The sequence below is a fragment of the Ciconia boyciana genome, chromosome 3 (assembly GCF_034638445.1).
Source record: "Ciconia boyciana chromosome 3, ASM3463844v1, whole genome shotgun sequence".
Taxonomy (NCBI): Eukaryota; Metazoa; Chordata; class Aves; order Ciconiiformes; family Ciconiidae; genus Ciconia; species Ciconia boyciana.
Genome location: NC_132936.1, coordinates 100,941,880 through 100,958,726, shown reverse-complemented (window position 1 = coordinate 100,958,726; position 16,847 = coordinate 100,941,880). Strand labels below are relative to the sequence as shown.

The window sequence follows — 16,847 nt, the reverse complement described above, 5'->3', positions numbered from 1 at the left end:
TGCGCAGCGGGCGGCGCGGCGCCGAGCCGAGCCGGCCGCCGGCCGCGCTCCCTACCCCGCCCCGCCCGGCAGGCCCCGCCCGCGCGGCGGAGGGGGCCGGGCTCTGCCCGCCGCCGCGGCCCGCCATCCCTACGGGCGCCCGCCCGGCCGGGAGGCAGGGGGCGGGAGGGTTTCGTCCGGGGCAGCGCAGCCGCCCTCCTTCCTCCCGTGCCTCGGGGCGCCGCCCTCCCCGAGGGCCGCAGCGTTCACCAGCTCCCTTCTCCCCTCCCCGTGCCGCTGTTAACGACGAGAGCGCGGCCCAGGCAGAGAACCGGGGCGACCCAGGGCCGCTGCCCAGCGCGGGGCGCAGGCGGCTGCGCCGCCGCCCTTCCCCCGCCGGGGGCGGGCGAGCCCTTGATAAACCGTTCGGGAGGAGTTGGTGTCAGGGCTCCAGTGGCGCAATCGGTTAGCGCGCGGTACTTATACAGCAGTACAAAGCCGAGCAATGCCGAGGTTGTGAGTTCGAGCCTCACCTGGAGCACACAGCTTTTTGGGAGGGAAAAAGGGCTTTTTTGGGACTCGGCCGCGCTCCGGAGGAAGAAAGAAAAAAAGTTCACGGAAAAATTATGCAGCCGTGGCGGCAGCGCGGGCCCGCACGCCGCTGCCTGGCGGGCTGCGCTGCTGTGGGGTTTCGGTGCGCGGGAGAGGTGGGGCACCCCTCGGCGTGAAAAGTGGCCGGTGGCAGTCACCCCAGGACGCAGAGGGAGCGCTCGCGGGGGGCCTTTTTATACGTGCAAACTTTGGCAATAATGTCAAAGTTTGCACATATATGTTTGGTTATAGGGGTAAGTGCTGCCGTATCAACGTAAGTTTGGTGTGTTCAGAGCAGCTTGTTGGTGTGGCATAGTGAACGCTTTCCTGGTAAGAGCTGCTTGTGTCAACCTGCAGGAAATAAAGGTTATTTTATACTGTGGTGTTTAATACAGAGTGCAAGTAGACACTGACTGGTGTGGTCACTACAACTGACGGGTAACAAAATCTCCCCCCTTACTTTGCCTTCTTCAGCAGTGACAGTCTTTGTAACTGCTCATTACCTTGGTAATGCTTTACAAATGTGTGGGCCGTAGCAGGAAGGAAAAAAATTCAGATAATTTCAGATTTCTTTTCACAACTTGAGAGGCGGCAGGGCCCTGGGAAAAGAGCAGCTTCCTGAAAAAGAAAGCTGGGGGACACTGTCTGAACGTTTAGGCCCAGATCTTGTGAATCCGCCTCTATATTAACATCTAGTCTACTACTTTCACAGTGCAATTTATATCAAAAAGTTCAGTGAGACCCTGAAGATCTTAGAGCCAGAGGCGCCTTTATTGCCCAAATCAGCCCATGAGTGTCTGTACTGCAGGCATGAACTCCCTGAAGTGCCACTTTAAGGTTTTTAATTACCACTTCCTCCCTATTCTGGTTACTGCGTTGTCCCCTCTGAATTTTCCATTAACTTCACCATTGATTTCGGTGACAGTGCTGTCATGCCTGAAGCATGCGCCATATTAGTCTAAGGACATCTAAATCAACAGGAGAGATCTGTAATATATCAAAGGGTAAAGAAAATTCATCCTTTGCTTGCAGTGAGTTTTGCATTTTCTCCTTCATGTAGAAGTGCTGCGTCCCAGCACTGAGGAGTACTGACAGCACAGAGCAGTATTTGCAGAGGTACTGGAAATACTAAAAAATGAAAATGCTGCTTTTGCGTAACTGAAAAAAAAAACCAAAACGAGCAGAGGGAGCGGGACTCCATTCCCTGGACAGAGACCACTTTTTTCAGAAATTGAGTGGGGACGGTGCTGCTCCCTCTTCCCTCTCCCCCTTGCCTACTCCCCATGTGCCTCCGGGCACAGGCAGTGGCTCCTGAGCTCCCTCACCAAGGAGGACCCGCTGGTTGGCATTTGGGTTGTTGCTTGGGTGTGCTGGGGGGGGTGATTGTGCAATTTTTGCCAAATATGAGATGCACAAAGCAGATGCTGTTTGTTGCATTCACCGCTTTTTTGCAACTTGCCTTTGTGGTGCCAGAGAGCAGCAGGGACAAGCAGTGAGAGCTGCACGGTGCTGTGGCCTTCTCTGCTTTTACTCTCTCTCCAAGATGATTTTTGTCTTGCCTCTGGAAAAAAAAAAGAAAAAAAGACCAAAATCACCATGTGAGGCAACACTTGTTTGCATTCCTGCAGCAGAGGCCTTGCCTCCTGATTGAATCCTATGCCTGACACTTGAGGGAAACATGTTCTGAGTTGGGGATTTCACGCTGAAAATCATGCTAAATCAGGGCAATTTATGAGGATTTACTAGAAATCCCTGTACAATGAAAGAATGTTATTTATGTAATGAGTATTTACAAAATAAAGTGAACTGCCATGAGGGCTTCCTGATGGAGGCAGGGCTGGGAAAGAAGACGGAATAAACCCCTGCAGAGCGGTGCAGCTCGTTGTGGCCTGGCCATGGGCACCTGGTGCTGGTGGTGCTGGGGCCTCCTCCCGCCCTGGCCCGTGGAGGTTGGTGCTGGTGCTGGGGAGGCCTCAGAGAGTCTGAGGGGGAAGGGTGCCATGTTGGAGCTGATGTTAGTGAGTCTGTGTTTTATTTACTTCCCTGGGGGTCTGCTGTGGGGAGGAGGTGAGTCTGGATGCCTCTGGGGCGAGCAGCCATGCCTGGGGAGGGGGGTGAGCTTTGGGCCTTGGAGCAGTTTCTCGAGGGCGTGTGAGGCGCCTGTCCCCATGTGGTGCCGAGATGGGGCAGCCACGGCCTTGTGAGCTCAGATGGGGTGAAGTGTGGAGTGCCCTGGGCTGTTGCTTGCATTCACAACTTTTTCCCGAAAATTAGGTGTCTTACAGGCGTATGAAAAGGAAGTATATGTTTTTGTTTACACTAAGGTGTTTTGTTGTTGGGCTTTTTGGTCCTGAGTTGTTGGTTAATGCTTTAATGCTAGTTGGCAGTGGCTTATATATATGAAAATGTGTATGTTTATATATGTATGTGTATTGACAATGCATGTGTAAAGATACCTTTACACCATTATGGGAGAGCTCCCAATGTCTGTGTGTGAGTGCTATCTTGTTTTCCTAAATCTTTAATGTATGCAGATGATGTATTTAGAAAACACCTGTGTGAGCAATGCAAGGTAAAAAACACCTGTGTGTGAGGAGAAGTAATCCCTCCTTCCACCTCCCACCTCTTCCCCAAATGATAATGTGGTTCACCTGTGCCTCATTTTCCTTTTGCAAACCAACCCACAGACCTTGTGCTCTCCTCTCTGAGCCACTGCCCGGCATTCATCATTCATCACTGTCCTTGCAGGTGGTGGCTAGGGGAGCCCTGGCCTCAGCCTGCGGGCTGCTGTCAGCTGGTGAAGGGCTTGGACAGGCCGTAGGTGCTCCTGGAAGCACCCTTGGGAGGAAAGGTTTCTCCATGGTGAGTCTTCCATGCTGCCTGGTTTATCTAGGGGCCTGCCTCTTCTAGCCTATGCCATATTCTTTATTTCTCTATTGATTTGCCTGGTGTGGATGGCATGCCTTCAGGCCTGCATCTCTCCAGCTCCTCTAAAGTCCTTCCAGGGTCCCTTTTAAAGAAGTCCCTCTTCTTAAAGTTTGTGTTGCTCATAATTTAACGTTGAGTGTGGACTGTGTGTACTCTACAGGCTTATTCTGCCAGCTCTGAGTTCCCACTGACTGTGGAAAGAAAGAGGGCTTGCTTACAGATGCAGATAAACTTTACATGCCTGTTGCTTATTGCTGGAGGGAAAATTTACAAAGATCTAGGTATCGCCTGATTCTGGAGAATTAATAGTAATCAGGGTCGGAGGCAGGCTTTGTGTTTATCCCTGTATGATCTTGCTCAAACAGGGAGTCCCACTGGAATGGGAGATGCAGGATCTAGGAGAAGGAAAGACAGGCTCCTGCAGGATAGCCCTTCCTGACGTTTATTTCCAAAAGTGGCAATTTTTGTTTCTGCTATGTTAATACAGTTTTGGTTTTTGTGATGCTCTTAAGTGTTTGCTTAAGTTTCTGTGAATGTATCAGGAACTTGCCATAATATTGGGGCTTGCATATCCTAACAAATGCCTGTAAAAGCCTACGATAACGACTTGGCCCACCTAATTGTTTTGAAACCGAAGTAATAAATATTTTTAATCTTAACTTTACAAATAGTAACTAGCCAATGAGAGTCTGCTCTTCATAACTTTTCCAGTAGATGGCACTGTGGTCCCACAAAGCGAGAAAGGAAAACCAAAGCAAAGCATTCCCAGACAGCCTAAAAATAGAAATCACTTGCCAAATGCTTCGTTGTGCACAGCAGAGAACAATAGGCAAAAATTCCAAGGGTTGCTTAGAAAACAAAGTCCACTGGAGGTATAGATGCGTTTGGTTTTTGTTTTGGGTCCCCCCCCCCCCCCCTTTGTATGTCACATCTTGAGGACCTTTCTGAAATTTAAAATCTATTGATTAGTTGTGTTTGGAGTAACAGAGGTGGTTGAGGTGTATCGTGTTTAAGTCTGTATGAATTCAGTACTGTGTCAAAGTGCCAGCATAGCAGGCCCAGCTTAGATTCTCTTGAACAAATTTTTTTAAAGAATAGCTGGCATTACAGGCTTTTGTGCAGTGCCGCTTGAAGTCCAGGCAGCTGCTTCCCACTGAGGATGCCCATGCTATGGAGGTATTAGGCTTGGAACCAGCAGCTGGGAGGAGAGGAACAAAATGTAGGTGCTTGCAAACCGTGGGGAAGGACTCTTTTAAACCGAATAGAAATATGGTGCTTTTGTGAGGGGAAGGATAATGGGGGGGGGGGGGCGCAAGTCAGGTGGTCACATAGAAGCTTCCTTGGTGAAGAGAAGGGCTGAAAGGCGAAGGGGATAGTTGGACTCGTACAGGCTGACAGAAGGGGGAGAAGTGAGAAGAACTTGTAAGATTGGTAGAAAAGCAAGCTCAGAAAGAGCAAGAATTCATGCATTGCTCTCTGAAACCAGGAAAGTGGATGTTACAAGGAGAGAACGAGAACAAAAAAGAAAGGGGAGGGAGACAAAGAAAGAAAAGGAGGAGGGAGCAGAAGGAGCAGGTAGAAGAGCATAGATAAGGAAGCTTCCAAAAAAAAAAAAAAAAGGTTGTCTGGCTCTAGCTATATGGATGTGCTGCCTAGGGCAGTGAAAAACAAGTAAGTAAGTGTTAGCTGGTCAAGCCAACCTAAGACGGAGTTGCTGGAGAAAGCGAATTGGCCTGTACATTTTGCTTGAGCAAAGAGTGAACTCAAGAGGCAGGTTTTTCTTCTCTGTGTGTTTTGAGTGGTTACTTTAGTGTGGCAATATAAGAGACCCCTTGGTCTCTCTAGGGATTGAAGCTGGTGTTGGGAGGGCTAGAGAGCTCAGCTTTCTGGTTTGGAAAAGGAAGGAAATGGACAATCAGTACTGGATTTTGTGCCCATTTAATTTTTTTGCTTATGCTGAGTTTGCTGTGTTAGACTCTGCTTTTAAGGTGGAAAAAGACTCTTGGTTTCTTCAAATAGTTTTGGTGTAGCCTAAATATTTGAAACCTTGGAAAAGTCTCAAAATACAGCAAAACAAACTAAACCAGACCCAGAGAAAGAACAAGCTGGGGAAGTGGCTGAAATGGCAGGGGATTGTCAGACAGTCTGTAATTAAAAATTTTGGAGGAGGGATGCTCCCTTGAAGGGGGCAATTGAGCCTGTACTGCCTACTTCAGTTGAGATATCTTTATACATGGGATAGCAGACTTATGGTAGTGCTAAGAAATAATTCTATAAATTTTACTATGAAGTTATATGTATGAAGACTGGGGGGGAGGATAAAGCAACAATTTTTCAACATTGGTCTTCTGAAAAGACTATAAAATTCTTGAGACAATTGTGCCGCAGGTCATGTGGCTATATGGTGTAACTTAGACTTAGATGGTTTTCTGATTTTGTGAAGAGAGGCTGTCAGATTAATCATAAACATGAACATCCAAAATTATTTGCAACGTCTCAGAGTCAGTTGACTTCACTGCTTGCATTTATTTTCCATGTATCCTACCCACTGAAATGGGGATGCGAGTTGGTTAACTATACATCTTAAAATTAAGCACTATTTTCATGCTGTTTAAAGGAGGAGTTTAAAGAAGGATATACATCTGTCCTTAAGGAAGGTCACATCAGACTTGTGCCAGCATGTATGAAGGCCATTTAATATTAAAAAGCTGTTGTTAATGCAAATTTATGTAGCTTTGTCAGTGAGCTGCATCCTGGAAAATGGCTCTGTCACTTTTGCAAAAACTCATACATTGTTGCAGCAAACTGAAAATGTCTTAGAAGTGAAAATATGCCCACCTCACTTTGGGTTTAGGAGAGTTTTGTAGGAAACCGATGCTGGATCTGAGGGTGCTTTCAGCCAGGGTGAGTGTGTGTGTGTGGGGTGTCTATTAAGTGCCCAGATGCAGGGTTGGGGAGTTACTCTTCTGCATGCTCTGGGCTGCTCTGTCTCTCTGTTGACCTTGCTTCTGCCCCACCTTCCCCCTCATGGAGGGAGGGGCTCAGTCTCAATAGATAAAGGGTTATCTTGAAGCTGGCACCGGTTTAGGGAAGGCAGGAAGCACCCATTCAGGTGCTTCCTTCCACACCTGCCTTTCCCCATACTCCCAACTGCCTCCTGAGGGGCTCAACTTGTCTCCCACTTTAGTCGAGTGCTCTAAGGGTTTCATGCTGCAACGTGAGGTCCATGCCAGTCGCCTTGTCTCGATGAAGCTGCAAACGCATCCCTGTAAATCCCTGTGGAGTGGCAGGAGGTGCTGCGCTTCCCGGGGTAGCTCAAGGGGGCTGCATGGACACGGATGGCTGTAGGGTGGTAGCTGTAGGGTGGTAGCAGCTTGGGCCAAGTCCTTTGTTGGATCCGGCCCTAACACCTCAGGAATACTTGTTCCTTCTTAAGACTTGCAAAGTCAATTAAGCTTGGTGGCTGTGTCCCACTGAAATCCATGCCAGTAAAAAATGCCTACGTTCAGCTCTATTGAGATTTATAGGTGCTTGCATATGTATTTAAGACCCTAATAGCTTTGAAAATTTGACTGCTAATACTGAACTATTTGCAAGGCGTATAGTAGCCTACATCTGTTTAAAATACTGCTGTGACTGATGGGTGTACCTAATTGTGTCTGTCATTCTCATTTAGCTATTCTGTGTCTGCCGTGTAACCTAGCCAAAAAAATACTTGCCGCTATTTATTATCATAAAGGAAATGTTTGGTGTGGCTGTGTCGTTATTCCTTAAGTTCTTAACACAGACTATCTTTGAAAATCCATTTTTTTCTGGAGTTGGAGACTTGTGTTTCATTGGGGGTACTAGGAGCGCTATGGTGTGTCTTTGTGTTTGAAGGCAAATTTGCTAATACAGAATTAGGGTACTTGCCCCATTGTCTTTAGGTTCCTAATAACCGTAGCCCTTTGACAGGATTCTTACAACATTTGGACAAATTTTCAGCGCTGTTTAGGGATGCCTGCCTGATGTTGATGTTTGTCTGCCTGCTTCTAAGCATCTGGATGTTGTAAAGGATATCTAGCAAACAGACTTCTTATTGCAAATGTAATGCATTTGAAGTATTCTTGTAGGAGTAGCCTCTGTCATCTAAATACCTCTGAAAGTAAAAGTCAAACTGTCAAGGAATCAAGATTCAGGTGACGTTTTTGAAATGTAGTATTAATGTATAACATAAATGGGTGCATTTTCACTGATGTTAGTGAACTTGCTTCATGTTCCGTAAGAGGATAAAGATTGGCCCAAAGTAATAGGAAGCTTATGTCTGGCTGCAAGGAAACCAGGAAATTCATGGGGCTTTAAAGTATGACCCACTGCAATATTCAGTATGTGTGATTTTTGGCATGATTCAGCAGTAAATACTAGTTGAAAACAGAAGCACAAATTATAGGGTAAATAATTCAGGCCAAAGAGAAGTCTCCTGCTTATGCATACATAGTAAAGGAAATGGAAGTGGAACCACAAAATACAATTGCTGGGAAGAACGGAGCAGTTTGGAACATTCACTGCTAAAACTGTGGAAACAATCCTCCTGGATGATACCTGAAATCAGAAGGGCATAATCATCTCCTTTGCATGTATTTGTGTGCATTGACCAGTAAATTGTGTGAAGACTGCTGTGCTTGGCAGGCATCATTTTGGAGGGGACTTTCTGTTCTGTGGCTGTGGGGTTGGAGGATATAATCAGCATAATGCTCTGTTGGTAGATGATCTAATAAATGTCTGTGACTTGACTTTTAAAACCTTTTTTCTTTTTCTTTTTTTTTTTTGTGGTCATTGGGCTAGATGCATCATGCACTGGAAGAAGAGAACTTCTTTATACTAAATTGCTTTTCTCATCTTTCACTTTGCATTTTATTTAATATTTAAATAGATAGCTTTGGCTGCTGACATAAGGCAGTGCTTGTCTTCTACGCTATACATAGAAAGCCACCTAAGCAATGTTCTTGCATGTCATTTGATAAAGTTTTTACCTTCTGGCAAAAAACAGAGCCAAGGTAGTCCCAACAGATGTGTGTGGCTAGCACTGTGGCTGAGTGATCTGGCTTCTCTTTGCTTCATCTGGAATGAGGAGGACCTTCAGAAATCAACAGGTCCCTTCCACAAGTGAGGTGCAAATTAAGGCAAATAGCAGAATGAACCGTTAGCACAGTAAATTCTCTAGCTTGGGCATCTTTTAGTTGCTCTTGGAGGTTAGATTGCCTTGGCTTAATGTGTACCAGACTTTTCACACTGGGAAGGGGTATTACTGGTGTGTGACCTCTGTAGAGCCAGGAGTTGAGGAGGAGGGCTAGCAGTATTGATCAGGTGTGACCCATGGTGAGTTGTTGCTTCAAGATTGCTTCCTTGTGCAATGCGATAACTGGAAAACTACAATTCCTTGATGTCTCCAGTGAATGCTGGTTTGAAATACAAATTGGACTGGTTTTAATTTTTATGTGGAATATTTCTACTTAAGTTGCTTGTTTTCTCTGGAAGCTAATCCATGGGATAATGGGGTGAAAATTCCTGTAGCTTACTCCATTAAATCACTGCTGGACAATATAAGAAAGTGGGGTTTAAGGGTCAATTTGGAAAGTAACTTAGACCAGAAGTTTCCAATAACAATTGTGGTTTGGATACGGTTGAAATAAGAACAACACATCTAAATTCAATTGTACTTGCATTGGCTAAGTAATAATCTTAGAGTAGATGTGAACAAAACACGTTGGAGACTAACAAGCCATATCCTGAAAGAAAATTACAACTGATACAGACAAACTAGGGGGAAAAAACTGGTAGTGATTACAAGCTATGAAAGTGCTGGTCTTAGCTGTCCCACTCAATAAATAATCCTGAAGGGATATTAGCAGCATTAGTAGTAGCAGCATTTAGCCATCTGTCTGGGCTTCTGTGGGAGGTTTAAAAAAAACCAAAAAAACAAACAACAAAAAAAACCACCCATAAAACCAAAAAGAAAAAAAAACCCCACTGTTAGTGGAACTGCATCCATTGAAATTGTAGGAGAACTTGGCCCTGCCTTTTAATATTTCAGTTCTTTGTGTGCTGTACATCCTGCACTTGGATCTCATGTGATCATTTGATTGGGCAGATGTTTTCTTGATGTTCATGGACCACCAATGGTGCATGAAGTCCTGTTAGTGGTCAGTTCAAGTTACCAAGCATCAGTCTAACCATGCTGGTGGTCTGCAAGAAACCTTAAGGTGACTTTCAGACCTATGGACCTTTGACCTATAGTATTGGTGGCTGCAACTTCAAGCTTGTGTTGCCCATTGCACTGTGGACAAAAACAAAAACAAAAAGCTGTTTCTGTCTTGTATAATCGAATCTACTGTCTTTACTGTTTCCTTAGCTTGGAATTGTAAACATAAGTGTTGATATGGCAAAAACGCTTCTTGGTCATTCTTTACTGAGTGTGTATTTATGAGCTACTCTGAGTAAATGAGTCTTTGCTGTAGCTTAGTGTCACTGTAACTGCGTTTCCCACATGTTCTGGTTGTGTCTTGTTTTACTGATAAACTCTTTTCATCTTGTGTCTGTGTTAAACAAGTAATGTTCACAAATCAGCTTAAGTGTAAAATGTTAGCTTACTACATCTAATTTTTTTGACTGACATTTAATTTTTTTCCCAGAATTTGGCTTTCTTCATCCTATAAGAAAATGAAGCCAAGGATGAATGTTTTAGTCTGAGCAAAGGCTTTTTTGCCTTTTCTTTGTGCTACTGCTAGAACTAAAACTGCCTTGAAATACATAGTTGGTAGTATTTCTTGGTATGTGATTCATACCATAATCAAACTGACAGACATCAATGGAGCACTTGCAAGTTTATGCTTGGAATTAAGTCCAGTAAAATGCTTCTGGAATCTCCTGGTAATTTCCTTTTATCAATGTAAATGATGTAGCATGAATCCATCATAATTACTGTGGAGCTGCAAATTAGATTATATGATCAAGGCTGAATTTTTCCGATGGATTTTTTTGAAGAAATGAGAGTTGGTAACAAAGACGCAGGCTGTGTAACGTTCATCATTTGAGCTTGTCCTCCCATATATATGAAACCTATTTCTTCTGTTCAGTGTTCCCCATTAGATTGCTTACAATCTGTTCAAAGTGATTATCAACTACTATTCTAATGTAGTAGTGGTATATTATAATTATTTTCTTGTTTACTTCAGCACGAAACATAGACAAATCGGGCTTGTATTGTTAAGCATCTGTATCTGGTAAAGCCACGTGTGACTAAACTTGATGCAGTAGCTCACATCCTTGATTTGTTTACACTGACAGAAATTGAGGTCCATGTTCACTCAGCTAAGCTGAGTTATTTCAGATTCATACTGGTGAAATGGGAACAAAAATATCTGGTGTGCACTTCAAGTGTTGTAGTAGGATAAACTCTTTAGTCTGATGTAGTCTGAGAAGTGCCAATCAAACTGTAGAGGACAGGGCATGAATGTCAGACTGCTTCATGGGTAATGGTTGTGCAAGACAGACCATATACTACGTGAGAGCTCTGTATGCGTACCTAAATTTAGTTACCGCAGCTAATCTAGGTCACAGTGAAAATGACATTGTGGTACTTTCACATGAGTTCCTTATTTTTTCTCTAGTGGCTTTTGCTAGGCGAACAACTTTGGTTTGGCCCACAGATAAAAAATATTGTGTTGGCAAATCGGATATGAATTTTGGCAATTACAGCAGGCCATATCCATCAGTTAGAAGAGAGGACAACTCATTATTCCATGACTAGCTGTGGGGAAATAAAAATAAATTAAAAATATAGACTCCTAAGCTTTCCAACAAGTCTACCACCCTTGGCTGCAGCCCTGGTAACTGCAACACCAGCCCAAGCTGCTGGAGGGGATGGTGTCCACCCTGATGTGCAGCTTTCCTTTGTGCCTAGCAAGAGGAACCGGCAGGCTTGGATGTCCTATTCCAGAGTTGTCATTGTGCATGAAACATTACTTTTGGGGCCTGCTGCTGACAGGGGGAACCTTCTGCAAGGCTACAGTGCTGCATTGTATGCAACACATGGACACGTGGATTATTACCAAGTGTTGGGTGGCCGTCCTATTAACGGGAAGTAGAGCTGCTGTATTTGACTACAGTTGACCTTGTATCTGTATGCACGAATGCTTGATCCAAAAATATTTGTTACTCTTCCTCAAAGTGATCAGATTAAATAGGTCTAAATAGCTTTGAACGTTGAAAAGCCTGTAACTCAATCTTTGGAAATAGTAATTAGGGCATTAAGACAACCAATTTTCAGCAGATGGCAGCATTGCACTCTGTAACTTCATTTTTCCGGCAGTGGTTTTGCAACTCTTTACTACTGAGGCTGGTAGGAGGCTGCCAGCTAAGAAGTAATCCAAAACCACTTCTAAAATGTTTTGAAACACAGGTCTTAGTAGATTATGATAATTGGGTATTGTTTCAGACTCGGGGCTTTCATATGGGAAATACCACTGTGCTGCATAAGAAAATATTATACTAAAAAGCAATGTGAATACACCTAAATCTTTTGTTAACTCTTTAAGTAACTGCTTTGACACAGAGGAAGGCTGTTTGAGAAAAGTGTTCTTATTTGTAAAAAAATATTAGAAAATCACTTAAAGATGCAAGAGTTCAAACTGGAACCATGTGTGTAGAGCTGCAAGTGACTTCCTGCATATTATGTCTTTAAGACTGCAACATTCTCTCATTCCTTCTTTAGAAAAAAACATGCTGACTTTCCTAGTCCTTTTTGTACTACACCTTTTAAATAACATGCAGCCTGATCATCAGAGTCCATAACTAGGCAGATGTACAAGTGGACATACCCTCGTTAAAAGTTATCAACTGTTTGACAGTGTTCAAAGGTTCAGATGCAATAGTTAATTTTTGCCTGCAAGAACTCAATTAATAATATTGCATTGTATACAGACCACATGCTTGATTGTACATTCAATCTGGTCAATTTATAGCAATTATGGAAAAAATGGGAGAGGTTCTCCCCCCACCCCACCTCTCCCATTGATTCATGGGAGTTCTAGTAAGACAGTGGAGGAAGTGAAAGCTGTTCCTGCTAATGAAGGAAAGGGCTGACTTCAGAGACCTCTTCAGAAAAAAACCTTCTAGTTCCAGACAGACATCAGTCTGTGATGTACTACTATATACATAAACCTAAACTGCATAAGAGATTTCAATTTTTGTGTATCCTCTTAGGGAGAATATAAGGCTATTCTTAGGTTTGGCACAAGATGCACTTTGAGAGTACTGCATTACAACCAGCTAGCACTGATGTAAATGGCAACACAAAACACAAGGCAATAATAAATGGAAACTAGGTCAACCATTGCAGCCATTCAGAAAGAGGTTAGAAAACATACTTCTCTTGCAGCTGTTGGGTAGAAGCAAGTATATTGATATCAGTTAAATCAGTGGTCTCTTTAGGAAGCTTTATGCACCTACTTCAGAGTTTGGCTTCAGAGGGAATGAAGAAACCTTCATCCTTTCCCTCTCCTTTCTTTTTTTCCTGCAGGACAAAATAATAGAATAGTATAAGTAAAACCAAAGTTCAGGCTGAATCCTTTGGGTTACACTCTGGTACAATTCTGCCTTTTGTCACACAAGTGAACCACAATGACTACAAAAAACAGAATAATTCAAAATTTTCAAAGTAGAATACTGCAGGTGCCAGACTGTTTTGCCAAGATGAATGAATAGTTCTTCAGCTATACACTGTCAGGATGTGACTATCTCAGTATTCTAGAACAAATTGAGCATGTGCAAATTTCACTTGAATGGGAGAATTTCAGGAATATCAGCAGTATGGGAATTGGTATTTTGCATTGAGAAGGCTCCTCATACTAGTCACATCCTCAGAACATGGTCTGGTGGTCAGAGCAGTCTAATGCAGACTTTTTTTTTTTCCCCCTCAAACCACATAAAGGCATTAGTGAACAAAAGTTCTGTGTTATGTAGTAGAAATCCGTGGCAAGGGACTTTTTGGCCTACCTGGACTTCTGTTGCAACTTGAGCAGAATAATAAGAATTAGAATTAATTTCCTGTCTTCATCAATGGTTAAATGGAGCTTGCATAAGCCTGTTTAAAACAAAAAGCAAAAGCAAACCAAAAAAGCTTGGTTAATGTTGCAGGAGGAAGTACTTTGAAAAGATTAGCAAACTTAATATTTTATCCTTTAAAGGTGCATTGAGAGACTGGGATTCACTGCCCTGTGTGCATATACTGTGAAAGAGTATTATTAATTATCTTTCATCTTGGTCACATTTTAAACCTTTGGCATGAAGATTTTGGATACTTTGAGTAGTCTTCCTTTACTTTCTGCTCTCTACAGTTAAAGACATATTATTGTTTGTTCTCATGCAAGTGAGCAATGTGTGCTTTGTAGAAAGCAGTCAGTATTGTTTCTCCTGTGTAGTAACATCCCCCTCCCCCAAAGCCGGGGGGGAGGGAAGCTCTAAACTATATCTGCTCTTCCAAAGATCTTGCAGAAGGCCAAATAAATGTCAGGAGTTTTTTTTGGTCTTGGAATTAAGTCAGACAATCCATCTCCCATGTCTCTTTGGGTATTAAGTTTGAGAGATAAGTTACTCTTTCTAAAACAGCATTCACAGATCATTTCAGAGTGTTGCACAAAATATTTTTTTAAAAAAATAAGACACAAACACTCTTAAGCCAAAAAACAAACCTCAAACAATAAACAACCAACCAACCAAAAAAAACCCCAACCAACTGCGTAAGTCAGGTCTCGCTTTGAGAGACTTGTCCTTCCAGCTATGTGGACTCTCTTCCTTTGCTGTGCTGGAATGAACAGTTCTGGGGAGGGCAGCTACTTTGGGTGACTTCTGCTGCAGGAATTTTGTCTGGAAGAATGTCTTCCACTGTATATTGCTCTGGTTTTGCAATGGCATTTTATATCAAGAAAAGTTGCACCACAGTAACAATAGGCTTAATGGTGCATTAATTCCTAGTGTCACTTCAGTAACACTATAGAGTGTATTCTGAATTTGAGATAAAATCTTGAAGATGAAAATAATCTTCCTCATCTGTAATATGCACTTATTTGTGCTTTTTCAGGACTGAATGACCATGTTTTCATATTTTAATGAAATACTGGATTTTGTGACTGTGGCCTTCCAGAGGACACTATAAACTGCTTAAATAATCTGGTTTATCTTTGAGATGCTGAACAATGCTTACTGTGAAAGTGAGTGGAATGTGTGGATATCTGTCGCTTCCCCAGGTCTCTGTTGCAGTTGACATGGCTGATGTAGCAATTAAGGACTGGTCCTGATGACTTTAGATGATACTCAGCACACCGTGGGGGGAGTTCTGGGTGTGTAACCGAATGTGGAACATCGGTAGCTCAGCGTTTAGGGGTTATGTACTCTCAGTATGACAGGAGATGCCATCAGTTTCTTCTTTAATACTCCTGATGAATTAATTTGTAGGGGTTTTTTCATAGCAAATAAGCCTGCAGTTTTGAAGGCAATGAGTTTGATCTTTGTTTGCTAAATATCTTCTTTCTTAGTTGATTATATGTCATTGTTGCCTATTTTCTGAATACAAAGTAAGTGTTCTTCATTTACATGTTCAAGAAAACAGAATAAAAGATGGGTTTTTTCATGTGTAACAGCTCTGTAATAGTTATTTGCATATTGTATACGTTTTAGAAGGAATCTATTCAAATAGCTATGTAAACCATTCAGAAAGACTCCCTTGGGCTCTGTTGTTTGCTTTTATAGGGCGGATAATTTAAGAATTGTTTCTTTTTAAAGGATTAACAGCTTTAAGAAAGTGCTTTCTAAAGAGTTGCTTTTGTTTTCAAAGTGGGACAAAGTCGGCCAGCAGACGGGCTTTCAAAGCATCTCGGTCCTGGTGTACTTTGGAACTTGCCTAAAGAAATGATTTCCTGACATTTCTTCTTCCGAGTAAGACTTTTAAAAGCCTGCTAGGAAGGCTCTCTCCAGCAGGTGGAAAAAGGAGAGATCCTTATAGCTGCTAAAAACCATGAACTGGGCTGGTAGTTCTACATACGTTTAACATGCTGAAATTGGACAAATACATTTGCAAAACTCAATGTGTTTTATCTTTCCAGAGAGAGTAAATCATAGCATTCTGGGATTTTTTTGTTGTGTGGTGGTGTGTGTTTGGCAAAAACTGTTTTAAGGACACGAGGAGGAAAGACGAGATTTGTAGGCAGAGGTTATGTCTTAGTAGTTGGACTGGTACAGCTGGTAAAAGCAGCCAAGCTTTCAGGTACTCAAGGCTGGGTGCCTGCGTGTGTGCGGGAAGCGTTAGCCTTCAAAGCTAAATACAAGGGGGAACGTGACTGATGAGATCATCTCTGCAAGCGGGGCCATCTCGTACCTCTGGAGCAGAGATGACACTTGAGACAGAGGGGTGGTAATGAGGAGGTAGCTGTTTCGGTGTGGGAAAGGGTTCTGACACATGAAGAGGTGTACAATTTCTGTTTGGGAATGGGGGAGAGGCTGTATGCGGGAAAGCTGAGGAGACACGTCACGCCTTTATCGAGTGGGATGTGTAGTATCCAGTACAGCTGTGACTTTCACTTTCCAGGATTACTGTTCAGTGTAATAGCGTGAAGTCGTGATGTAATATAATATATGAATCAATGTTACTTATATATTATAGAATGAGGAAATCTAAAGGATTTTTTAAACATCTATATTCCACTCAAGTTTGGTGGAATCAAGGAAATGACTTATCCAGTTTCATCTGCAGCAAGAAAACTATATCATCATCACTGATGGAAGGGTCTGGTTGGGACTCTAGCGCTGTGTACAGAAATGGTCTCCGTTTCACTCTCATTGAGAGATGAAGTATAGGAGTATTTCATTTTTCAACTGGGAAAAGGGATAACCACATAGAGAGGATCAACTTTTAAGTGTTAGTTTTCAGCTGAAGCAGTAGGTCAGGCTTATTTCTGTGGTCCTCTTGTCTTATCTGCAGGCATTTTCTGTGTGTTGGCTCTGTTAGCTCACTGCTGTAACATCCCACAAATATTTAACAGATTTATCTTATAGCACCCCTTCAAAATAAAGACATAATATTCCCTTCTTGCTGATAGGCGGAAAAAAAGCAAAGGGGTCTTTGTCTTTTTGGAGTTAGATGTTTAGCATATTAAACTTTTCTGGGCAAGAACAGAACAAGCATTATAAAATATGGTATTTGCTTCAATGCAGGATTTTTCTTATTACAATTTTAAAATATTTTGGTTTTGTTATGCTGCAGTCTGCAGTTGTACATAAATGTTGCAGTGGGAATAAGAATAACAAAAGTAATA

General features: G+C 42.8%; 1 non-coding gene across 1 annotated transcript; it reads left to right on the top strand.

The window, feature by feature from the left end:
• Positions 1-426: 426 nt before the first annotated feature.
• On the top strand, positions 427-520 carry TRNAI-UAU (transfer RNA isoleucine (anticodon UAU)). The gene is made up of 2 exons: positions 427-464; positions 485-520. It is a non-coding gene; the product is annotated as a tRNA-Ile (tRNA).
• Positions 521-16,847: the final 16,327 nt, after the last annotated feature.